This window comes from Macaca nemestrina, chromosome 18 (assembly GCF_043159975.1).
Source record: "Macaca nemestrina isolate mMacNem1 chromosome 18, mMacNem.hap1, whole genome shotgun sequence".
NCBI lineage: Eukaryota > Metazoa > Chordata > Mammalia > Primates > Cercopithecidae > Macaca > Macaca nemestrina.
The window spans coordinates 59,547,871-59,574,829 of NC_092142.1; the positions used below are offsets into that span (position 1 = coordinate 59,547,871).

At 35.5% G+C, this 26,959-nt stretch overlaps 1 long non-coding RNA gene across 1 annotated transcript in view; it reads left to right on the forward strand.

Moving 5' to 3' along the window:
• Positions 1-26,959, forward strand: part of LOC105491492 (uncharacterized) — a 177,084-nt gene that overhangs the window by 70,748 nt on the left and 79,377 nt on the right. Inside the window, exon 2 of the long non-coding RNA XR_003020320.2 lies at positions 13,684-13,771. This is a non-coding gene — a long non-coding RNA (uncharacterized lncRNA). The remainder of the gene's footprint in view (positions 1-13,683; positions 13,772-26,959) is intronic.

A 26,959-nucleotide genomic window follows, 5' to 3' on the forward strand; every position in this document is an offset into this window, starting at 1 on the left:
CACTGCACTCCAGCCTCAGCAACAGAGCAAGACTCTAAAAAAAAAAAAAAAAAAAAAACGGTCCCTTACTGTCCCAAGACATTCACAGTCAAGCATTTTGTCTTTACCAAGACCCGTTAACGCACTGGGAGCTGTTTATAAAGTTTGTCTAATTCTCTACTGATAATCACATGAACTCACTCCTGAACTGTGATTTTTCTCACTGGGAAGCTACATGCCAGCACATAACATCTTTTCTCACCCACTGATATCTCCAATACTGCAGGGTCTGTTGTATCATATGGTCCAAGCACTAGGCCTGCTTGACACTGGTCTGCCCCTCCTGGAGAGTCATTCCTTGCTTTTGGTCTCACTCAGTGCTGGAAATTTGACCCTGTGAGGTTAAAGCAGGAGTGCAAAGTATCAAATATGTTCGCTGCAGAATCTGAATAGCCTTACCGGGTGTTGTGGTTCTTTCTTTGTGGTAGAGGATACAAGATGTGGCAGCTTGCCTCTTACTTTGAAGGGGATATTCCCACACACCTCTGATCACTAGACCCTTAAAAACTTTACTGATGTGGCAGACCCCTAAAGTGCACGTTACAAGTCTAAAAACTGTCTCATATATAGAAACTAGGCAAGGTTTGTTTTGTTTAGTTTTTAGCTAAGGCAACTACCCTCCGCTCTCTCTGCATCCATTCTTGCTTTCTTTTGATTTTGTATTAAGCATCACCCTGATTGGCTGTCTGTCCACTTGGCTTCTGTAGGTGTTGCGTTTTATTGAACATCTTCACAACTCTGTGTGGATCAAGACCTCTCACCTGCTACTCCCACACTCTCAGTTTTTAAGTCATTTTGAACCCCTGGGTTCCAGAAGGCTTCTATTGATCTGTGGCCCCCACATCCTCATTGCTATGATTAATGAGTAAAATTTTATGATAGCATCTTTTACTCAGTGCTGGCCTGCTTAGAAGACAAGCACTATGAAACACTGACAGATTGTCTTATTGTCTTGACCCTGATTGTCTGTCATCAGAATATTATGACTTAGGTGAATAGTGTCCTCTTGGCTTTCTCTAGAAGCATGATACTTCTGGCCTTACATAATATAACCACTGTAGCATTCTTACTTACCTGAACTTTTTACTTCCTTTTTTAAGCATCTGTCATGGTAATTTAGATATTTCAATTTGGTCCAGAGTAGGTCATTACTTTCCCCTAGCTTCTAGAAGCTAAGCTAGCTGCAAATTTTCTCCATTCCTTGGGAGTTTGCCGGAGTTTTAAATTCCTTATCTCAAGAGAGTAGCCCCAACCCGATGCTTCTTTCTTATCAAGGCCTATGTTCCAGATCTGTTGATCAAATGCCATCAACATTCAGTCTGGTATGTGCTGGCAAATTCTTGTGGGTCCTTTGAAGTATTCTGGTACTTCGAAGTATTGTCTCTATTGTCAGGCTTAGTGTATCCATGGCTGGGTTATTGGCTTAACAGGCATAAGTGGAGCTGGAACAGATCTGGGTGAGTATCCACGCTGCCTTGTGGCAGACAAACCTGTGCAGTCTATCCTCATACAGGGGAGTGTTAGCTCTTTCTAGTGAGAGAAAGAGCTGGCTTTCTCTCTTTCTCTCACTGGATGGATTCTGCTGGCTCTAAAAGTTAAGATCTATCTAGAGAACAAACATCTTTGGAGCACTCACCTATGTGCTCCCATCCGTATTTGTCAGGGTCCAAGGTTTTCCCAACAAAGCCCTTGGCCATGGCCTAGCTGACTTAACTCAATCACCTTTGAAGTTTGATGACAATGACTGTACTTTTCTAAATTTGGTTCTCAGGTTTTATACTTTCCTACTGTAAGATATAAGGGCCTCTTTCTATACTACCAACTTTCTAACTTACTCATTTTCAGACTTAGTATTTTATTTATTATTTAGATCTTATGTAAATCATTTAGCTTTTTTTCTTCAATTTCTAAGTAGCTGTGAATTTTACCTTTTTGTTGTACACATGTAATATAACTGAATCAGGTTTAGCTAACATGCCTGATTTAATACAAATTCCTTAAATCTTATGGAGTTTTTCTGTATTCCTTAGTATATGATTAATTTTATAGTATATACCTACCTGCACAGGGAAGATAATATAATATATCACCTACTTTTTGGATGCATAACTATAATTGCCTTAGTTTATGCTTATTATCTCTGAAATTTACATGTATCTGTCCTTTCTGACATTTTGATTTCTTCAACTTTTATTATAGATGAAAGGATACACATACAGATTTGTTACACAGATAAATTGCATGACACTGAGGCTTAGAGTCCCAACTATCCCATCACACAGGCTATAAGTATAGTCCCCAACAAGTGGTTCTATGCATCCCTCCCACTTCGTCCCCCATCTAATGAGCCACTCTGTATCTATTGTTCTCATCTTTGCAATCATGTGTATTCAATGTTTAGTTCCTACTTATGAGTGAGAACATTTCATTTTCTCCTTTTGCATTAGGTCGCACAGGGTAATGTCCTTCAGCTCCATCCATGTTTCATGATTCTGTTATTTTTTATGGCTGTTTAGTGTCCCATGGTGTATATGTACCACATTTTCTTTATCCAATGTACTGCTGATAGACACTTAGCTTGATTCCAGGTTCTTGCTATTGTGACTAGCACTGCAATGAACATATGAGTACATGGGTCTTTATGATAGAATAAATTATTTTCTTTTGGGTACATACCCAGTAGTGGGATTGCTGAGTCTAAAAATAGTTCTATTTTACATTATTTGAGAAATCTCCAAACTGCTTTTCACAGTGGCTAATTTACATTACAAGCAATCGTGTATAAATGTTCCTTTTTCTCTGCAACCTTGCCAACATCCATTATTTTCTGACATTTTAATAATTGCCATTCTGACTGGTATGAGATGGTATCTCATTGTGGTTTTAATTTGCATTTCTCTGATGACTAAGTGATATTGAGAATTTTTTCATATATTTGTTGGCCACTTGAATGTCTCCTTTTGAGAAGTGTCTTTTCATGTATTTTGCCTATTTTTTAGTTGGAATGTTTGGTTTTTGTTTGTTGATTTAAGCTTCTTATAGGTTCTGGATATTTGACCTTTGTCTGATGCATAGCTTGCAAATATTTTCTCCACTATTCTGTAGGCTGTTTTTTGCTCTGTTGGAAATTTCTTTTGCTCCGTGGAAGTTATTCATTTTAAGTAAGTTCCATTTTCTTTTTCTCAATTTTTGTTTTTGTTGCAATTGCTTTTGGTGACTTAGCCATAAATTCTTTGCCAAAGCTGACATCAACATGCATATTTCCTAGATTTTCTTCTAGGATTTTTATAATTTGAGGTCTTAAATTTAAATCTTTAATCTATCTTGAGTTAATTTTCATATAGAGTAAGAGGTAGGGGTCCTGTTTCATTCTTCTGCATGTAGATAACCAGTTATCCCAGCATCATTTATTGAATAGGGAGCCCTTTCCCCATTGTTTATTTTTGTTGATTTTGTCATAGATCAGATGGTTGTAGGTGTGTGGATTTATTTCTGTGTTCTGTATTCTTTCCCACTCATCTATATGTCTGGTTTGTACCAGTACCATGCCGTTTTGATTACTGTAGCCTTATAGTATAGTTTGACATCAGGTAATGTGATGCCTCCAACTTTGATCTTTCTGCTTAGTATTGCTTTGGAAATGCAGGCTCTTTTTGGTTCTAAATTAATTTCTAAGTTTAAATTCATGCTCAAGTTCCTGGTGGTGCAGTGGGGCCCCTATGTATTCATGAGGGCAAGGTGCCAGGAGGGATGGGGCAGTGGCAGGGGCTATAACTTCTATGCACACACTTGTATGGCAGCAGCAGTTGCAGTGTGACAGGGCCCTAAAATTCTTGATTCTAAGTTAGTTACTTTAATTCTTTTGAAAGAATATTGGTTTGTCTTCTTGCATCCTAGCTAAAGTTGAATATTCTGATTTCAATCTAACTCTTGTTCCTTTGTATATAATCCACTTTTTGTTTTTTTTTCTCTTTGTAAGCTATTCAAATGTACCCAGTTCTCTTATTCTTTATTCCTATTCAGTCTCTACTATATGTTGTGCAGGTGAATCTACTGTCTGAATCTACTCTCCTTTATCGACATGTAGGAGTTTCAGTTAAAAGTATTTTACATTTTTGAAAAAATTTTGAATGTTATATCTCCATTATGGCTTCCAAAATTTACTTCTTTCATTTCCGCCCCCCCCCGAACTCCCTGTTCTCTGAGTGTTATCACTTCTACCTCTATTCTCCATATATCATATCTCTTTAAATGTATAATACAATATAAATATATTAAAATATATTAATTTATGTATTTTCATTTTGCATTCCAGACATTTTCTTCTAATTCCTTATTGCATTTATATGTATTACAACCCCATTATTATGTTTAATACCTAACACTTTTGCTTAGCTTTTCCCAGGTTTTAAAAATATATATTAATAATAAACTCCCTTATTTCTTTTAGCATATTTTTAGATAAATTCAGAAGTATTTATCTCTGTATTCTAATATATCTGTCTGTGATGGAATCGACAATCCAATATGTTTTTCTTTTCCTTTGAAATGATTACGTTTTTCAAATGCCCTGTTATTCTAGTCTGTGGCTTTATTTTCTCCTGGAATATCAAATATTTTTTAAAACAACAACTGGCTACATTGCTCATCTATTACTCCTCACGGTACTTTAACAAGAGCTTTCTGAATCATTATATGAATATGAGTAGGTATTATTTATCCTTCAGTATTTTTATTTCACCATCCTCCCACAGCAATGCCTTCTTGTCTCCTATCCCAGGCCAAAGCCACTACCCCTGCCACATATAATGGTTCAAAATAGCCCCATTAGTTGCTCTAAGGATTTTTTCTCAGGCTTTTCTTCTCTTTCTTGGTGTTTCTCTTTCATAGATAATTTATGTTTGATATGGGGAAGGGAGACATAGCAGTTTTACTAGTTCAGCAGATTAGTATAAAATGGAAGGGCAATGGTTCGCAGCCCTTACTATATAGTAACTCATATGTGTAAGTGGGATATATAAACATGTTTTACCAACTTTGGCATTGCCTTTTCATTCTGACTAAGATAAAACACAATCAAGAGGTTAGCATTTTAAGATATTTAGCTGATGTCAACTCTTTTCTCTGAGGGCAGGACATTTAAGCAGAGACCACAGTGAAATAAAGGCATAAACTAGTTAAAGTTCTAGTAAAAAACAAAACAAAACAAAATAGTCTAAATGAATGAATCTGAAAGTTCAAACCCCTGAAGTAGAATGATCTTGTTGTTTTGGAAGAAAACAGAAGGGCCAGTATATGGCTAGAATAGATTAAGTGGGAATAGTGGTATATAGAAAGGGTGGAAGATAGACAACAGTCAGATTGCACAGGGGAGGGATTCACAAACTTTTTCTGTAAATGTCCAGACAGTAAATATTTTAGGCTTTGTAGGCCATATGGTTTCCACTGCAATTACTCATCTCTCCTGTAATAGCATGAAAACAGTCATAGACAAAACTGAAACACATGAGTGTAGCTATGTTCCAATAAAACTTCATTTACAAAAAAAGTCAATGGGCACATGAAATAAAAGACAAAATAGATAGATTGGGCTAAATCAAAATTTAAAACTTCTGTGCATGAAAGAACACAATCAACAGACTATAAAGGCAACCTATCAAATGGGAAAATACCTGCACATCATATATCTGATAAGTGGGTTAACATTAATAATATTTAAGAACTCCTACAAGTCAGCAGCAACAAAAATCAATCCAATTAAAAAATGGGAAAGGACATGAATAGACATTTCCCTTAGGAAGATATACAATGGCCAACAAGCATATGAATTGATGCTCAACATCACTAATCATTAGGGAAATGTAAATCAAAACCACAATGAAATACAGACTCATACCCATGAGGTCCTGGATTATAAAAAAGGAAAGAAAAGAAGTATTGGCTAGTATGTGGAGAAATTAGAATCTTTGTGTACTCTTGATGGAAATGTAAAATGATGAAACTGCTATGGTAAGCATCAGGGCAATTCCTCAAAAAATTAAAAATAAAATTACCATATGATCTAGCAATTCTAGATATATACTCAAAAGAATTGAAAGCAGGGTCTCAGATATTTGTGCAATCACGTTAATACCAGGATTATTTACAATAACCAAGGGGTTGAAGCAATCTAAATGTCCACCGCTGGATAAATAAACAAAATGTGGCATATATATACAATGGGGTATTACTCAACCTTAAAAAAGAAGAAAATTCTGATACATGTCACAACAAGAGTGAACCTCTAGGACATCATGCTATTAAAATAGTCAGTCACAAAAATACAGGCACTGTATAATTCCATTTATATGAGGTAACTAGAATAGTCAAATTTATAAATACAGTAAAGAGAATGATGTTTTCCAGGATCTGGTGGGAGAAGGAACTAAGAGGTGTTTAATGGGTTTAGAGTTTCACTTTTACAAGATGAAAGCATTCCGGAGATTGGATTCATGACAATATAAATGTACTTAACACTACTGTACCATACACTAAAAAATAGATAACATGGTATAGTTTATGTTATATGTATTTTATCACAATTACAAAAATGAACATTGGCAACAGGCTGGATTTGGGTTATTGGTCATAATTTGCTGACTTCTGGTGTAGGGCTTCGTAAGTCATAATAGGGAATGTGGATTTTATTGTAAGTGTAAGGGAAAAAAAAGATTACAGGATGATTTCAGCACAGGAATTGCAAGATGTAAGTGCCGCTTGTAAAAAATCTTTCTGATTATTCTGAGAAGAAGAGAGTGTAATAAAAAATGTGGAAAAATGGAGTAACGTTTCTGTACATTAACAACAAACTTTTCAAAAAAGAAACAAGGAAAACAACCCTATTTACAATAACTATAAAAAATAAAATACCAGGAATAAATTTAACCAAGATGGTGAAAGAGCTGTACACTGAAAACTATAAGACATTAATGAAAGAAATCGAAGAAGACTCAAATAAATGGAAAGGTATCCTGTGTTCATGAATTGGAAGAATAAATATTGTTAAAATGACTGTACAAACCAAAGTGATCTACAAATTTCAATGCAAAAGCTATCAAAACTTCAATTTTTTTTCATAGAAAAATAAATCTTAAAATTTAGTGTGGAACCACAAAAATCTTGAAATGGCTAAGACAGCTATAAACAAACAAACAAAATAAAACAAAGCTAGAGGCATCACACTACCTGATTTTGAACTATATTACAAAAAATCGATAATTAAAACAGCATGGTATTGGCATAAAAATAGACTGATTGGCCAATGGAACAGAATAGAGTGCCCAGAAATGAACCCATGTATGTATGGTCAATTGCTTTTTCACAAAGGTGCCAAAAATACACAATGAGAAATTAATAGTCTCTTCAATAAATAATGTTGGGAAAAATGGATGTTCATATGCAGAAGAAGGAGATTGTACCTTTAACTCACACTATATGCAAAAATCAACTCAAAATTGATTAAAGACTTAAACATAAAACCTGAAACTATAAAACTACTGAAAAAAATATTCAGAATAAAATACCGTATTGGTTTGAATAATTTTTTGTATTTGACCCCCAAATCTCAGGGTCAAATGGGATTGCAAATGGGATTTCATCAAAAATAAAAGCTGGTGTAAAAGAAAAGAAATGATTAGCAGAATGAAGTGGCAAATTTTAAGCTTCAGAGAAAATACGTGAAGCCATACATTAAAAATGGGCAAAGGACCTGAATAGACATTTCTCAAAAGAAGAAATACAAATGGCCAGCAGATATATTTTTTAAAATGTTCAACATCACTAATCATTAGGAAAATGCAAATTAAAACCATAATGGTATATCACCTCATGCTTGTCAGAATAGCTATTATCAAAAAGGCAAACTGTAAGAGATGTTAGTCAGGACATACAGAAAAGGGAGCCCTTATACATTTTTTGTAGGAATGTAAATTAGTGAAGCCAAATGGAAAATTGTATAAAAGTTCCTTGAAAATTGAAAATGGAATTACCATGTGATCCAGCAATCCCACTTCTGGGTATTTACCTTCAAAAATTTGAATAATATATCAAAGGATGTTTTCACTCCTGTGTTCATTGCAGCACTCTTCACAACAGCCAAATTATAGACTTAACAACCTGACTGTCCATCAGTGGAAGGGTGAGTAAATGAAATGGAGTATGTGTACACAATGGAATACTATTTATCCTTTAAAAAGGAAGAAAAAACCTTTTTTGTGATAATACAGGTGAAACTAGAGAACATTATGGTAAGTAAAATAAGCCAGGCTCAGAAAAACAAATGATATATGTTCTCACTTATATGTGGAGTCTAAAACAATTGAACTCAAAGAAACAGAGAGTAGAATGGTGGTTACCAGAGTCTGGGAGTTGGGGGAGGAAATGGAAAGGTGATAGTCAAAGAGTAAAAGTTCTAAATGAGGCAGGTGGAATACATTTAGAAAAATTTTGTAATATATTAAACAGTGTGGTTAATACAGTAAATAATAATATTTTGTACATTTCAAAATCACTGAGAGTAAATTTCAAATGTTATTACCACAAAAAAGATAAGCATTGGCCGGGCGCGGTGGCTCAAGCCTGTAATCTCAGCACTTTGGGAGGCCGAGATGGGCGGATCACGAGGTCAAGAGATCGAGACCATCCTGGCTAACACAGTGAAACCCCGTCTCTACTAAAAAATACAAAAAACTAGCCGGGTGAGGTGGCGGGCGCCTGTAGTCCCAGCTACTCGGGAGGCTGAGGCAGGAGAATGGCGTGAACCCGGGAGGCTGAGCTTGCAGTGAGCCGAGATCTGGCCACTGCACTCCAGCCTGGGCAACAAAGCGAGACTCCGTCTCAAAAAAAAAAAAACAAAACAAAAAAAACAAAAACAAAACAAAAAAAAACCAAACAAACAAACAAACAAAAAAAAAGATAAGCATTGAGGTGATGGATATGTTAATTAGCATGATTTCATTAATTCACAATGTATTCATGAAGTATAGTGTCACTTTGTACCCTACAAATACAACTATGGAAGGAGAGAAATCAGAAAACTATTGGAAAAGTTCAGGTGAGACAGGCTAGTAATTGAAAAATGTTAAAATGTAAGAGTGAAGTTATATTTTTAAAATAATGCATATAGAACATGCTTATGGGTTATATATAAAGAAAGAAAAAGAGAATCAATAATTAATTTCTGGATTTTGGTCAGAAGAAGCCAGTGAATTATGGAATTATTTGAGTTCAAGAAATATGCAGAATGAACAGATTGGAAAGAAAATCAAGGGTTCATCTTGTGTATGCTAAGTGAATGTCAATTTTATATACAGAAGGAGATGTCCAAGGCGTGAGCTGGGACATGTCATTTTTGAACTCAGGGAAAAGTGAAAGCTAAAGGTATACACACACATAGACACACACACACACACACACACACACACACAGGTGGGTGGGAGGAAAGAGTTGGCAGCATATATTTATGTTTTTCAAGTCATGTGATTGAGAAGAAGAGGAGTCTCCAGGAAAGAAGCAGTGAATAAGATAGAAGGATGATCGAAAAAAATTGCAGTGTCCTGGAAATAAAGTGAATAAATGATTCTTTGCTTGCAACACCAGTTAAATGATGAAGAGATGCCAAGTAAGATGTGAACTGATAGGCTATCAATGAGTTTGCAAAATGATAGTCATTGAAAGCAATATTGCTGAGGTCTTCAGTGGATTGATGGGGCGAAGTAGAAAGCTTAATAGGGTTGGCTAAAGAGAAAATGCAAAGATAAAATGTTGAAACATAACATACAGATGTCTGTGATGATATTTTAAGGCTAATATTGACATATTATCCTTTTCATAATTTCGTAGTTTACTGAGTTATAATTTACATACAAGAAAATGCATCTTTTTTGGTATGCAGTTGTATACATGGGCAAATATGGACAGTCATGTAATTACCAGCAATCAAGGTATAGAACTGGTCTATCATGCCTCCAAATTTCAACATGCTTCTTTTTGTCAAGGTAGTGCTGGTAATGTCAAAATTACTAAGTCTCCGGCAGGCGCAGTGGCTCATGCCTATAATTCCAGCACTTTGGGAGGCCAATGCGGGTGGATCACTTGAGGTCAGGAGTTTGAGACCAGCCTGGCCAACATGGCAAAACCCTGTCTTTACTAAAAATACAAAAATTAGTTGGGCATGGTGGCGGGTGCTTGTAATCCCAGCTACTTGGGAGGCTGAGGTAGAAGGATAACTTGAACCTGGGAGGTGGAGGTTGCAGTGAGCCGAGATAGTGCCACTGCACTCCAGCCTGGGAGACAGAGCAATACTCCATCCCCCACCACCAAAAAAACTTCACTAAGTCTCTAGTTTTAATGTAACGTATCTCATAATAAACATTATATTACAGAAATTCAACCAGAAATTAACCTTGTTAATCATTGAATTGCGTTGTGAACACTACATAATGCAATTTTTTTACATATATAAAAGTAGACTGTGAATATACCAAGACAGAAACTTAACAGTAAATGACTGGAGAATCATTTAAATGAGTAGCTCAAAAAGTCCCTAACTATGCTGTTAAAAAGTGGAGGCAAATAATTTATGGGAAGAAGTTCTTTTAAATAATTATTCAGAGACTCTTTCATGTACAGTTTAATGAAACTTAGGAATCTTTTTTTGGTCATTTGTTAGTGATGCATGGATATAAAATTGGAAGGTATTAAATGATAGACTGAAGGAAAAGTATGTGTTGTATTCACACTTTGTTTTACTATTTGTTGTACTCTAGAAGCATATAAGAAATTGTTTAAAACATTGCTTTGTGTAAGTATCACAAAGCTGGAATATGGAAGATGATCTGGGAAATTGTTTGAAATATCTAAAGGTAATAAAAGGTGCTCAGCATTCAGAATCCCTAAAATAACTTCTACCTCCCTTTAAACAGTCTGCCTCCCCCGAAGAAGAGTAGAAAGAACAAAGGACTGATGTTTGGCCATTTTTATAGTGGCGAACTGCATAAACCCACAAGTATATGCATTGTTCACATTTATTTTAAAAAAGAATAAATGAAAAATGTGCCCTATTTAATCATCCGCTCTGGAAAACACAATGACAAGTTCTTCTGGTGCTGATTTCAGATAGAATCCAAGTGCACATTCCTGCTCAGTAAAGAATTTAATGCTTTCACACCACTTTTCTGTCCAAAAAAGCTGACAGTGAAATGAGCACGATTTTAATAATATCCTCCGAATGAAAATGAATGTCAAAAATAATGATGGGAGAGGGTTTCAAAGCTTGGAAGCCCAATTTTAGTGAGAGGAAAACAGCATTTCTAATAAATCTTTGTATTATTTATTTCAAAGTACCTCAGGCAGGATCTTTGTATAAAAATTGAGGCTAAAGATTTAAGGGTCGGTTTCAATAATTCTTAGAAATGAGTGAATTAATATCTGTTTTCTACTCTAATGTGGAAATAAATCATAAAAATTAAAACTTTCCAGAATCCTTCTTTTCATTCTGTATCAAATTTAGTACCTTCCTGCCACCTCCATGCCTCCCAATACACTGTCATAAGCCTTTTACCAACAATCCACTTGCATCTTTCAAAAAATTATCCTTTGAAGCTATTACTTACATCATAGAGTGCAAAGAAATACAAGCATTAGAAGATGAAGAGGGGGCAGTATAAAAATAACAAATTATAGTACGTGAGCACATTCAACTGCATAGTAATCAGAAGCATATAGGTCAACTAGTTGAGAAACAAAAAACTGGAACCATACATTTCAATGGCATCATAAACTCACATTATATTTTTCCATAAAATAATAAGGCTGGGCGCGGTGGCTCATGTCTGTAATCCCAGTGCTTTGGGAGGCCGAGGTGGGCAGATCACGAGGTCAGGAGCTCAAGACCAACCCAGCCAACATGTGAAACCCTGTCTCTACTAAAAATACAAAAAATTAGCTGAGTGTGGTAGCAGGCACCTATAATCCCAGCTACTCAAGGGGCTAAGGCAGGAGAATTGCTTGAACCTGGGAGGTGGAGGTTGCAGTGAGCTGAGATCGTACCACTGCACTCCAGCCTGGGCGAGAGAGCTAAACTCCATGTCAAATAATAATAATAATAATAATAATAATAATAATAATAACAACCTAGGCAGTTTGTGGTTCTATAAAGAAGGGGTGAAATGAAGAGAACCAAGCACTGAGTATGACAGATTTCTAGAATTCTTACGTTCCACCCTTCAAAAGTTGTGCCATTGAAGATACAGGTACCATTTATTTATTGTATTTATTTTCAGCTTATAATTTCATGATTATTACTTCTTATTTTTTATTACACCTATATTAAAATATAGGAAATAATATACCAACTGTTATCCAAATACTACCTAAAATAAACTTGTGGCATTCCTGATAAATGTACCACTTGTTGGAAAACACGGAGATAGATAAGCTTGTGACTATTTTTCCCCGTTTAGTCATTATAGAATTAAGATTTGTTATGTATAAAATCCTTCACTAGGCATTGGAAAATAAAGGTTAATTGGACGTTGTCTTAGTTCTTGTGGCACTCAAGATCCAGTAGGAAAAAAAAAAAAGAAAAGAAACTTTATCAGTTTAGGTTGGATCATTCCTATGATCCCTTCCAACACCAATTCTATGATGTTCTGCTTCAAAGAAGCAAGTTGGAAGCCAGGCTTACAAAATACGTAGTCCTTTGACGTTTTGGATATCTCTAGAAGGACTGAACTTTCATCTGATATTCAAGATCTTGAAAGAGCAATTTAAGGGAAAAAAAGCTTCTTCCCAGAACGTATTATAAATCTATTAGATCTATAGAAATAAAAGGTCACTGAGTTAAGTGAGCCGGGCAGTTTATATCCAAGAACAATATTTGTAGTTATGAATGTAATGAAATCTTTTGCTTCAAGAATTTATTTCCCCAATGTATAGTTGGCTAAATAATTGGCCCTGGGAACGCAGACAAGCTTTCTTATTTCTCAAAAGCAATATTGGCCAGTGCTCATTTGAACGCACGTGACTTTTTGTGGGATGGCACATGCCACATCCCTGTGAAGCAAATTGAGCTTGTGGTAGTTGTCTGCAAGTGGCAGAGACACGGGAAATATTCTGTCACTCAGCATCAATTTAGAATTTAATACCAACTATTCTTGTCAAAAACTCCTAGTACATGAGTCCTAACATGGACAGGGCTTGAATTCTGATGTCACTACCAAATTACTCAGTTTAAGACAAAGGAGATTCAGATATTTAAGCCCTGATGCCTACTGTGGCTTGAATTTAGAGATATGCTTTCTATATTCTGAAAATTGCCTTTGAAAAGTAGTTTCTCTAAATTTATGTTTAAGATACTGGAAGTAATTTAGTATTTTGGTTCTGTTAACCTCCTTTGAAACCACAAATCTGAATTAATTTCAAGTGCTCTTACAAAGGCAAAGTCAAATGAGTGCTTTCTTGAGAAAAGTTTTTAGTATAATAGTAGATGGTGTTATCATTATCAGAAGAGAGAATTTTCTGTCTCATTTGTCAACTTCACATCGCAAAACCCCAGAAGAGTTGTCCTCAAAACAAAATAATTGCCCTTGTTGTTTCTTCTTACAGAGTTTTCTCCACATCGTTAATGGTATGGGAATTAGGAGCAGGTCATGTGACTCACATGGCTCACCATATAATTCCTTCTGGAGAGCAGGTAAGTTCCCGGTCAAAGAATTCAGGGACACTTGCCTAGACTATTTTTTAGGAAGCAATAACTCTGAAGAGTAAGAGAGATGTATTTGAAATTACTGTAGCCCTATATCTAAGAAAGCTATATAACAGGGTGAAAAATCAGTTAAGGAGAAGGAGACAGAGAAGAAAGACAAGGATTGACGGGGAGGATGAGGAAGAGGAGAAGGAGGAGAAGAAATAGAAGGTGGAGGAGGAGAGCAACCCTACAAATAAAAAAACTACATCTTTCTACTTTGTTCTATGTTGGAATTATTGTGGACATAAGAAACAAAGAATTGAGGAGAAAAGCCTGAGTTGTTAAGGGGGAAAACAAATAACTTTGCGATGAAATAAATTCAGGCTTGAATTTTCTTAGCCATTGGAATTTAGCCAAGGTGGTTAACTTATCTGTGCTAAGCTTTCTAATTTGAAAAGATGAAAATAATATTTGGCACATTTTGGTTGATAAATTCCTAATAAAGTGTTTGGTATCTACTAAGGGCTTGAAAGGAATCTCTATAATCAATAATACCATTATCTATGGCACATAGAGATCATACAGTCACGCCTTAGGCATGAACAGATATTCCTGTATGATGAAACTTGCAGGAATGATGCTCCCAAAGAGAAAAGTGAAGTTCATACTCTTGATGAGCTCTTTACTCCTTACCATCCATTAAAACTCAGGATCAGGCAAAACCTCACAAGAACATGCGGTTTCTTGAATTTATAAAACCTAAACTTTTGATATCTGGGGAAACTATTTACTACCTGATTCAGGAGTTCCCAGAAGCAATATTAAGCAGAGGATCACAACTGCCTGGATACTTTTTGCTCTTGGACAAGTAATCATAACTTGAAAAGATTAGTGGGTCTTGGCACTACATATTTAATCTTGGCTCTTTTTGACTATCACATCACTTTTAGACACTAATTAGTAAAAATTAGCTCTTACTATGGGTATCTTTTTATTTTGGAATGGATATGTCTTTCCACTAGCTTTTTTATTTTTCTTGAATACTATTGACCCTGCCCTCAGAAACAAATGAAATCTTTAAACTAGAAGTGAACCTTAAGCTAATCAATATTAGAAGTTCTCAAGTTTTTTAAAAAATAAATCAATATCTCCAATAAAAGTCTCAAGCAGATGACTAATACATAAAATAGATGAAAGTAAACTTGCTTTGTTTGAAGCAGGATGAGTTTGGTGTTCTATTCACATATCCTTTCTTCACTGCTCAAAAATTATTTTCACTGGTCTCATAGCTGCCATTGCATGGAACACAGCTGTACAGAGAATTGTGGCCCTGAGTTTTGGATTACATGAAGGTTGTCAGGCGGAGGTCGTTAAGGGGAAGGTTGGAAATGAGAATGTTACATAAACTTCATGCTGTTTGCAAGCAGTTGCAGTTTGTCTGTCCAGTCCACTGCCACTGGACCATATGTAAGGTGGATATGTTGTTTAGCCGACCACCAGTGGATTGTAGGAAAGCAGATATCGTGTCTATCCCACCACCACTGGACCAAGTCTGTACATCGGGTGGTTCTCCTGTCCAGCCCGCCACCACTGGACTCTCCCCTGTATGTGAGCCCCTATTGTCTCCAAAAAAATTTCATTTTTAGTTTTTAATAAAATCATGAATGTTTTCTCTAAAGAATTATTTACACCTCGGTTCATGCATCTCCATGGAGGTTATCAGTCATGTTTCCTCTTCTGTCTCATCATCATGACAACCTAGACTGACCTGTCTTATTACACTGTCCCTCTTGCCTGGTGGAATGACAGCAAGACATATCTTATCTTTACTGTGATTTGGTTATATGGATGCTAGAGAGGGCATGATCACACTTCATTGAAATCAAAAGTTGAGCTAGGTGTGGTGGTACATGCCTGTAGTCCCAGCTACTTAGAAGGCTGAGGCAGGAGAATTACTTGAGCCCAGGAGTTCGAGGCTGCAGTGAGCTATGGTCATGCCACTGCACTCCAGCCTGAGTGACAGAGTGAAATCCTGTCAAAAAAAAAAAAAAAAAAAAAAAAAAAAAAAACAAAGAGAAAACAAAACAAAAAAAACCCAAAACCTAATTATTTTTTAAAATTAATAAAACCAAACATAAAACAAAGTTGTAAGTTGTTAGGCTTAGAGTAGCTTAACATAGCATGATGCTTACTGATAATAAAGTGAGCACACAGAGAGTAAGTAATACAGTCAAGAATCCCAGTGGCGTGATTTTACTACTAGATCCAGATGGTCCAAGCTGGAGATCCCACTCCCCCGTATGTTTGAGTACTGGTGTATTGTTAGTTACTTAATAGTTTTTAGGTTTATTTTACTTATTGATGTATCCTTCAGTGGTTCTTGAAAGAGACCTGAGACCCTCTCCTTCACCTCATTTTCTTCATCATTCTCTGACTTAGACATGGATTTCATTTCATTCTAAAGTAACAGCTTTCTATAATGACATGCATTCCATAAAAACTAGCAAGATTTTCTTTAAAAGTCCATATATGGTAATTTCCAGAAAGAGAAGCTATTTATCTTTCCAAAATATTTGTTGTTCAGGAGCTGGAAATGTACACAGTTAACTGGCAATGATGGAGATTAATGCATCATACAAATATAGGAGAATATCGTTACCAGTCATTTCTTCAGATTACACAACATGAACCATGAATCATTTCAAAATTCACTTTGAGTATAATTTCTTAGCAAATGCCAAGAAACCAAATGTAGTGTTTTCAAATTAACCTGGATATCAGAATGGAACAATACTACACACACACACACACACACACACACACACACACCCTCACAAAATGTGTTCCTCCTTGTTACTCTGTATCTTGTGAAGAGACCATGTGTTTTACTTTTTCTTTAAACAATGGAAACAAGCAAAGTGTACTAATTAAGAAAGGGATTTACGTATTCCTACATCTTTAAGACTTCAAAATAATTATCACATGGCCATTCAGATCAAACTTGAGTAAATAGTGAGGTTATTAAGAAGGTCATTATCATTTCTTTATTCATTAATTATTGCTTTAAGTGTCTGTGAACTATTTAACATTTCCTAGTACAGGGTAATCTGGTATTTTCTTGATTCTCTGGATTCTAAGTGTCAAAGGCATCTTAATTCATTTGTTGTTCAACATATGTTGATCTTGTGCATACTACGGGTCAGGTTCTCTGTTGGGTATTAAATGATACAACAACAAACACAAAGTCAGATAGGTTCCTGCCCTCAAGAAACTAACTACAGTATTCCAAATTCATTATAAATCTTTTGCATTTAATTATTGAAACTATTCATGTTCTTTAAAAGCTCAAAATATGGAGACAAGGGCAATACTAATAAAATGTTAATGCTATATGATTTATTCAGATTACTTTAAGAAAATATTTTCTATGTGCCAGGCACTATAATAGATGTTGGGGATACAGTGACTAGCAAAATAATGCTGCTCTTATGATCTAGTGGGAAAAATTAAATAGTTGAATAATTTCAATATTAGACAGTAGATCAAGAGCTACCTCTGCAAGGTCATATATAGGATATTCTGTCAGCATACCTAACTGAGGTGTGCAATTCAGAGAAGCAGCAGCAGCACATGTGTTGAAGAATGACTCAAAGGCAGCCAGGCAAAGAGTGGTCCAAAGGGGAAAAATGATCAAGGTATAGGGGATGAGGCCCCATATTGTAGAAGGTAGCATAGAATACTAGAGATAGAGAACAGTGAAATAAGGATATAGGGATGAGCTATATCCTTATAATCATGAAGGTCTCTGTTAGCTTTCCTAAGATATTTGGAATTGATGAAAAAGGTAAAGGGGAATACTAAAGAGCTTTAAGCCAGGGAATTGTGATCAATTTTTCACCTTAGATACCGGCTGCTGTATGGAGATGGTTTGATATAGAAACTATTCATATGTTGCATAAGATGCACAGAGAGAGAGAGATGCTTTGGAATTATGAGCAGAGTCTTAGAGTAGTAGTTTTAATGCATGCACCCAGACATTCTCCAACTGTGTACCCTTTGTATTATAACATTCTCTAGGTTATTCCTAGGGTATTCCTAGTAGATTAAAAAAGTAGAGGTGTAAAGCATTGGAAATCAAAGAAATCCATTTCTTGTTCAAATTCAAATGTTTAACAAACTCTGCCCTACCATTAGCAATTGCTTCAGCAGAGAGTTAAGATGCCTAATGTAATTAAAGCCATAAAAATAAATATTTCAGCAAATAAATATTTAAATGCCAGCCAGTACAAAACTATTAATACTATATAACTCTGAATATTGTTAAGGTGCTATGAGGATGATCTCATTTGATCGTCTCCACAACCCTATGAGATATAGACAATTATTTTTTAAATCACCTGTTGAATAAACTGAAATTCAGAAAGATTAAGTAAATTGGCCAGTCATACAGCTAATGGGCAGAAAGGCCAGGATTAAGAACCAGACTGGTTTTATTTTTCCTTTAAAAAAGCAGAAATGAGCTTATGTTTATGAAAACTATGGGACAGAAACTCCTGAAATGCCAGAGTCAATTCCTATATTTTTGCCTTAAGTTTTTGATCTTTGATTTATTTAATAGGAAAAGATATTGGGATGGTTTTTTCCATCTCTCTGTACAGAACAAATGCAGGAGAGGCAAACCTCCATATGTGAAGCTATGGCAAGGGAGTCTCCCCACCCCGCACTCCAACACAGTCTGTAGATAAAGTAAGTTTGAGAAGCTAGAAAGTGTTTTTTTCCCATTATCTCCCAAACACTGTCATTTGGCTGCATGCAGATTTCACTCTGACTCTGGCAAATGTGTCCCTTTATCTAACAATAAACAATTATATTGAAAAGCAAGATCGGAGAAAAATATATATAGTATCATTATTAAAACTTTGTGATCATCTTATCAACAAAATTGAAGTTAAACCCTTGATTTATTGTATGTTTTATTATGTCTTCACCCCAGGGAAGGTAATTTGACTTTCTTGATGTTGCCTTCTTTTTCTCTCCTTTCAAAGCTATGATTAAGAGCTAATTTATTTAGATCTGTCTGTGATTAGTTGCATGATTCTGCTCCTTGTTGAAATTAATTTTCAGACACTTTAATTGATAGTACCTGTACTATATTTAATGCATTTTGAGGTGCTAGAATAAAAATGTTGCTTGCTGAAATATTCGCATACTCACTCTGCTAGCTAGAACACTGATGTATTATTCTATATCATCTTTTTTTCATGATTTTACGGAGGAAGAAGATTTAAGTCAATTGTTTGGTTTATTTTCATTTATATTGAGAAAAATGAGAACAATTATTTTACAAAATAATACAGTTGTTTTTAAGGACCATAAATGGGCTTTGTGAAGCTTTTGAAATTATGTAAGCACGTGCACGTGTGCACACGCCTGCACACACACACAAACACACACACACACACACTGATTACTGGGAATGTATCATATAGGTACTTCAAAAATTTTCAGTGCCTGATGTACTTTTGAATGCTACATGTTTATAAAATCATCTATTTGCTTTAAAAAATACCCACTAAGATAATCGGTGTCTAAATCACAATTCCTAGGATTTGTGTTTTGAGGCTTATCTAGGATTGAGATCCAAGGTATAATCAGGCTTACACTATACAACAGGGATTTTGCTAGACATATTAACTAGTTGTCTTTTAACCCTCATGAAACCTTTGTGAGGTTGCATAGACATGACTATTTTCAAGATGAAAAGATTGAAAAGTTAAATTGACATATAGGTGCTGGTTGTTAATTACAGCTTTAGCCATGCTCAAACATTTCAGAAGCTTATATATTTTTATAAATATAATAAGGTCTTCTCTGTTATATTCTTGAGTTTCGTTACATTATTTTTTCAGTTAATATCTTCCTGACTTTTTAATTTATTTATTTTCCATGAGAGATTTGTGTTACAAGCAAAATACATATAGATTCAAATCTATCATTCTGTTTTATTCTTGAATATTGTATTGTTAGAAATTATCAGACTTTCTTTGAATTTCCTGGTCTTCTATTTTGTTCCTCTGAGGAAATATGATGTTACTAACTCATCACTCACTGAATTGTATTAAATATCACATTGCATACTTTTGACATTCATCATAATAATCAAGCAACTTGTACCACCTAGTATTTTATCGAACGATCTTTCATATTATAATGTTACAGTCAAATATTGTGTATTTTAAAGTATTTTAAAATCATTCCACTTTGTGACTGAAAGTATCCTGACAGAAATACATAGGGGAAAGTGCAATGCAATTTAAATGTCACATTTATCCCTTGCAGTAAATTCTACATTCAGGCAGTTGTAGTCTGAGGGAGGTTTTTCTCTGTCAGGTATCAGCTGTGTGTTAGTTCATAGCCTAACTTTCACGAAGACTTTCAGAGGCATAGGAAACATATGACTTTAGAATTTGGGCAGTAACAGGCAGATTTTAAAAAATAGCTATTATTATTATTTACTTAATGTGTTAGAGAGCAACCTCCGTACATTTTTCTTTGGAAGTTGATATTTTCCATCTAGATACTTGCTCCATACTCCAGTGAAAGGATGGGAGCTTTCCTAGATTAGTACACCTTGTGTATCTTTTACTTAGAAAAATTAGAAATGCTTAAAAAAATAAAACAATGTCTAGCCTAAAGCTGCTCAATAATGTCTAGTTTTATTTTCCTTCTAGACCTCTCCCAGACAGGAAGCTTACATTTCCCTGCCACCCTGAAGTTAGGCATGGTCACCTGAACTTCTTTGCCCAATAAAATGTGAATGTAATGAGATGATGTATTTGACTGCTAGGTGAATGCATTTAATCACTGGTGGTGTCCCTTCTCTCTGTTTCTGGGTTTCTTGTTAATGGAAGCATTACAAGTGGACTTGGAAGTGCAATGCTAAGCCATCACTTAGAGGACAGTTGCTCTAAAGAATCTTCCCACTAACCACCAATTCACTATGAGCAGGAAACAAAGCTTTGTTGTGTTATGTCTTTAAAATTTGGGGTTGGCTGTTAGCTTATCATGACGCAGCGTATCCTTTGTTTTAGGATTCACAATACAATCCCAAGATGATGCTTTACCATTAGACATATAATAAGGGCATCAATATACACTAAATTTTAGTTCAAAAACACTCTCTTTTTACAGATTGTAAATTAATATATAAACATCCTTCTCCTTTTTCCTCAACATTTCATCTGCACTTTTCCCAACACTGTCAGTATTTTCCCTGCTATGTGTGAAGACTTTAGAATATGTAGAATAGTAGAATACGTATATTGAATAAGATAAAATAAAATACTGTTTCAATGTTTAAAATGAGAACGCATCTGTCCAATTCGCATGGCCCATCCAACTAAGTAAAATAATGCCAAAGTCACTCAATAAATAAATAGTTCATGGAAACTTTGAATTCATAACTATCTGATCCTAAACTTCACATTATTTGCACTAAAATCATAACCTTTTCCTAGCTAATGAAACCTAGCTCCTAAAGTTGTCATGAGGATTAAATGGGATATCGTGTGCAAAGCAACCAGTCCAGATTCTGGCATCAAGAAATTCTCAATAAATGTTAATTTATCTTCAGAAATACTCAAGATGCCCCTTAAATTTTAATCAGGCACCCTTACATATTAAAATTATCAAACAGCAATCATTATGGTCCTCAGTGATTAGTGTCTTTTCCACAATAGATCATAGTGCTCTTTCCAGACCTTTAAAATTAAATTGCAACTTAATCCGGCTTCCTTTTGTTTCAGCTTGCTGAAATCTGAACCTGTGCCTGAATCTGCATTACAAAATAACTAAAATATGTAGTGGACTTTATTTACATGGGACTGTTTTCTAGTTGAGATTACTCCTTTTGGCATTATGTTGATAAATCATGGAGTAATCTAGTCCCAAATTCCAACTCCATCAGCAAAATCACTTTAAGTAGCCTTGATAAAACACACACACACACACACACGAGATATATAGTCTGAATTTTTCAACTAGTTATATTTAAATGTACACACATCTTTACTTTTATTGATCTGTACTTTTGATATTGATTTTATCTTCAGGATCTATTTCATTGTCTCCTAAACATGGCATTTTATTTATTTTTGTTACATCTCCAGGCAAAAATGCCAATTTCATGGTTTATATTAGAGATTGGTTAATGAAATATATATTTCAGGTGAATGATAAGCAAAAAGTTGTGGTGGATTTGACGTCCATTAGGCAACCCAGGCAAGGTTGACATTTTGTTGTTTTTCTTTTGTAATATTGATGCAGTTTTCCCGTGTTAAGCTATTTAGTACACCAAAAGCATATGAATACAGCATATTTAAAAAGCATATTTACTTGTTTTACTTTTCTAGTACTTACTGAATATTTATCACTGAGTTTCTACTTGTAGATTAGGAAATGCATTTACAAACACTCAGAATATTGAAATTTAAAGTGTTTTTAAACAAAATTTTCTCATGCCCTTTCAGTTTGCACAGATGAAACCTAAGATGCAGAAAGAGACTACATGAAAACAATGTTTGCTTATAGCTTACAACTTGTCATAGCCATATCACTACTTGGGAAGTGGAGTGGAGACAGGTACCTTCAGCCTCTGAGAAGAAATGAGACTTACCCTGTCCTGAACACTTCACATGAATTCTGGACTCTAGCATGACTGAATCTTTCCTCTTCCACTTACTAGCTGTATAAGGAATCTTAAATATTTCTGGAACAAGATAAAACATAAATAGGCAAATCATCACAGAAAACAACTACAAACAAACACACTAAACTAAACGAAATTAGTTATATTGCCTTTAAAATTTCACTTAAACTATCTCATTCTTAGTGTCTCATCTTTCCCATGGGGTTGTTGAGAAATCAAATGTGAATGCATTATAAAGGGTAAAACACTTTTCCAATGTAAACGAGACTTGGCATCCAGATGGACACAAGGGAGTTTAAATATGCAAAGTGCAACTTTGGAATATTGAATTGCAGGACATAAGGATAAACTCCTACTCTAAGAATGTGAACTCTGCTGCTAAATTGTCTGGAATTTAATCTCAGCTGCTTGATTTACTAGCTGTAAACTGACCTTGGACATGCTACTTAATCTCCCCGTGTCAAGGATTTTTCACCCTTGAAAAACATGGGATAATAATACTTCTGAATTCACGAATTTATCATAAAATATAAATAAGTTACTACATAAAAAATAACTAGGAGAGCCAGGCAACTTTGCATGTAGTATGCAATGTACAACAAACATAAACTAACCCACTTTGTGTTGTTGCTTCATTGTTATTATTTTCAGACCTCTAGGAACCTCAAGCCACTTTAAGTTCCACATGGATTCTGACTAAAATTTATACAAGAAAATCTTTTCTGCAGGTAGTTGATGATGTGGGTTTGATTTATTGTTCCTTTAGCCACTGCCCATCCTGTATGATGGTAGCATCTCCACATTTTAACTGAGTTTCATCGTCACGTCCATAATTCGCACTCCACATCTTGGGCCCTGGCTAGGCTCTGCTCACAGCTTTCATCAGTTTAACTTCATATATTTTAGACTTTTGGTAATCAGGCCATGTAGCCACTTTTTAATTTAATCTCTAGGAATTTCTCACATTCTGAACAGCTTGGAGCAGGATATTCTCTGTGACAAGAAGAAGACAGAATTTCAAATGTGAAGAATGTTCTTTTCTTTCCTTGCTCTCACACTGTGGACAGCAACACCCTCTTCTCTCCCTGCCCCCAGCCCATATAGTTATTACAGAATGTGAACACAATTTTCAAATCAAGATTTAACTAATCTCAATTCCATGCAGTGAAACTCACATCATGATATATGGCTGAGCAGAAATCCATTTAATTTGTATTAATCCAATACTCTATTTTGAAAGATCACTCTGTTTGACTATTAACAGTGCTGATAAACTAATAATTATGCACGGGATTGATTAATTAGGTTTGGCTGTTCACAATTTGATTTTACCATTTTAGCTTGACATTTATCGAAGGTTTGTCTGCTGTTAGGCTGATGATTTGGATGATACATGTTAATTGATTTGTATCCATCATTCCCTTTCATTTACTCATATGAACTGTATTTGAAAGCATTGGGTAGTCTATAGTATGCATTCAAGAGGTACTTTGGAAACCAATCTGTACCCAAATCTTTGCTTTATTGCTATAGATTATTAAGCAGTTCCAACTTATAGACACAAAGAATGACTTGGGATTCCAATTAAAATGAGTTTAAATAGGCTGCAAAAGCTTTCCTCGGCAAAGTGACTTCTGCACTAAAAAGCCAAATTAGTGCACATCACCATTCAGGCAGAGGAACCACCATATTCTACACTCTAAGCTGTAATGTCTAATGTTAAAAAATATAATAGAATTTACATAAAATATTAAGTGAATTGCATATTATATGCCTGCACATCGTACCTGTTCAATACATAAAAGTAAAAACATGTTTAGCTTATTATCTTTTGTTAGTACAATATCCATCAGATCATGCTCAATGGTGCTTAAAAGACAAAACTAATATTATCTAAGCCTTAAAATATTCATGTATTCATTTATTCAATAAATCGATTATTTGTCTATTTATGCATTCATTCAACTACTTGCTGGACTCTGCTAGCCCCTGGTTGGCATTTATTAATTATCTCTTTTCCATCCATTTCCCTTTTCTTCCTTCCCAAAAACACTCTATATTTTCCGGTCAAGCAATTTTGTACATTTTCATTTCTAGACGTGGATCCTGATTAACAAGCTAATCAAAATTACCATCACTCTGTCCACAGTGATAGGCTCAGACTGAACTTGATGGCCAAAATTCTCAGTAACAATGTAACAGCTATGGGTATCTCTATATCAAATGCCATAGCACATTCTTTCACAATTCTGGAATTTCCTAGAAATAAACAAGCGAGAGAGAGAGAGAGAGAGAGAGAGAGAGCAAACAAAACTGATTACCGTATTAACAGTTGTTATTAATAAAGGTTAATATTTATCATTTACTTTTGTTTGTGTTTGATTTTGAGACTGAGTCTTGCTCTGTCACCCAGGCTGGAGTGCAGTGGCATGATCTCTGCTCACGACAACCTCCACCTCCGTGTTCAAGCGATTCTCCTGCTTCAGCCTCCTGAGTAGCTGGGATTACATGCACATGCCAACATGCCAGGCTCATTTTTGTATTTGGTAGAGACAGGATTTCGCCATGTTGACCAGGCTGGTCTGGAACTCTTGACCTCAGGAGATCCACCCGCCTTGGCCTCCCAAAGTGCTGGGATTACAGGAGTGAGCCACTGTGCCTGGCCCTTTTCATTTACTTTGTATTAGATATCAACTGAAATAATAAAGTTGTGTGATAGACAACACAAAATCTCAGTAGAATAATAAGCAAGTATTGCTCAGGTTCAGGGATGGTCCTGTAGGCAGCTTCCCTGTTTCTCACTTGGTGTACGCAGATATCTGGAGTTTGGCTAGATGTCAGCTGATTAGAATGGCCTTGATTAGAATGGTAGGAGTGACTCACCTCTAATCTGTGTGTCTCTCATCCTCCTCCTGGGGCCACTGGCTTAGCCCAGGCATGTCCTTCACATGGCAATAGAGAAGGAAAGAGTGAAGAAGCCCAAGGAGCCCTTCTAACCCTCCTTTTGTGTGATGCTTGCTAAGATTCACTTGGCCCAAAGCAAACATGGCTGAACTCAGACTCAGAAAGGGAAGGCACTACAAAGTAGATGGCAAAGTGGATAGAACCAGGATGTGTTGAAGAATTGGGGCCATTATTATCATCTGCAATATATTTAGTTTTTACAAAAGCTACAATACAAAAAAAATGGTTTCTACAGTGACGTCAACTGCTCCTGTTTTTATTTCTCTATCAGAATCTTACAATTTATTTTCTCCTTTCTCTTTCATGGTTATCATTCTGTACCCTTTAATTTAGCTACCGCTGCATATAATCGTTGTACTACTCCTTGGGGCCACTCGAGTACATAGTTTGTGGGGAGAATGATACTTTTCTTGCTTGGACGATTCCTTCCCCTGCAGGAAAATCAAGGTAAAATAGAGAAAAGGACCATATAATAGGATGAAAAGTCTGCATTGTGGAATTATACTTTTTTAATCTTACAGCTTTTATTAAACATTTAGGAGTTTGGGAATGTGTATGCTTCATTCCCCAATTTCTCCCAATGTACTGGGAAAGCCAACATCACTTTAGCTTGGAACACTATTTGGTAGATCATGTTTGATAACATATTTGAGAGTCCCAGCCCAGCATTTTGATTCCTGTGTGATAAATAAAGGTAAACACATTTTTTTTCTCAACTCTCTCTCTGTGTAGATAGACACATATAGGTTACTTTTTTTTTTTTTTTTCTAGCACGTGTATATGCCTCAGGCCTAAAAAGAATTTATCTCAATGAAAAAAGCTCTTTTACTTTTCTTCCATTTCAGAAACTATTGCCAGGATACAATTACGAGCAATTCTTTTCATTAAAATACTGAACTCTGCCCATCTGTTTTGATTTTTAATTGTATCCTTTACAACATGATGGCAAAGTGCTTTCTTCTCTAGCATCGGCCAAGAAAGGTGTGTAGAGACAGGTACATAAAAGGGTAGCCTGACTGTCTTGTCCATTTGGGAATTGTGTCTTGCCATCTGCTTTTAGATGTATTCTGTTGCCTGTTAAAAATCCATGTACCCTCTAGCCACAGGTTCCACACAGAGCTTCTAATAATGTGAACTTTGCTCTAGGATTTCTCTGTTGTGCATGAAGTATTCCCTTCCTGCTAAGGTCACCCTTCTTGCTCCAGGTGCTGATTTTTTGTGCTGCTTCTGATTTACTTATATTGATAGTGGAGTCCTTGGTATGTGTTATATTGAAATATTACTAATGTATGAACTGTAACATTAAATTTCCAATCTAATCAATCAATGGCATATATATGCAGTAGATGCTTGGCTAGTAAAAAGATTAATTACCATGCGTAATGAAAACTAACTCTCTATAAGGTGAAATATTGCATGTCTCTCACAGAAAGATGGAAGCCTGAACACTGTGTTAAGCTAATGACTACTGCTGCCATTCAGCCATATGGATTGCCTTTAAGACAAACCGAAATGAAGATTAA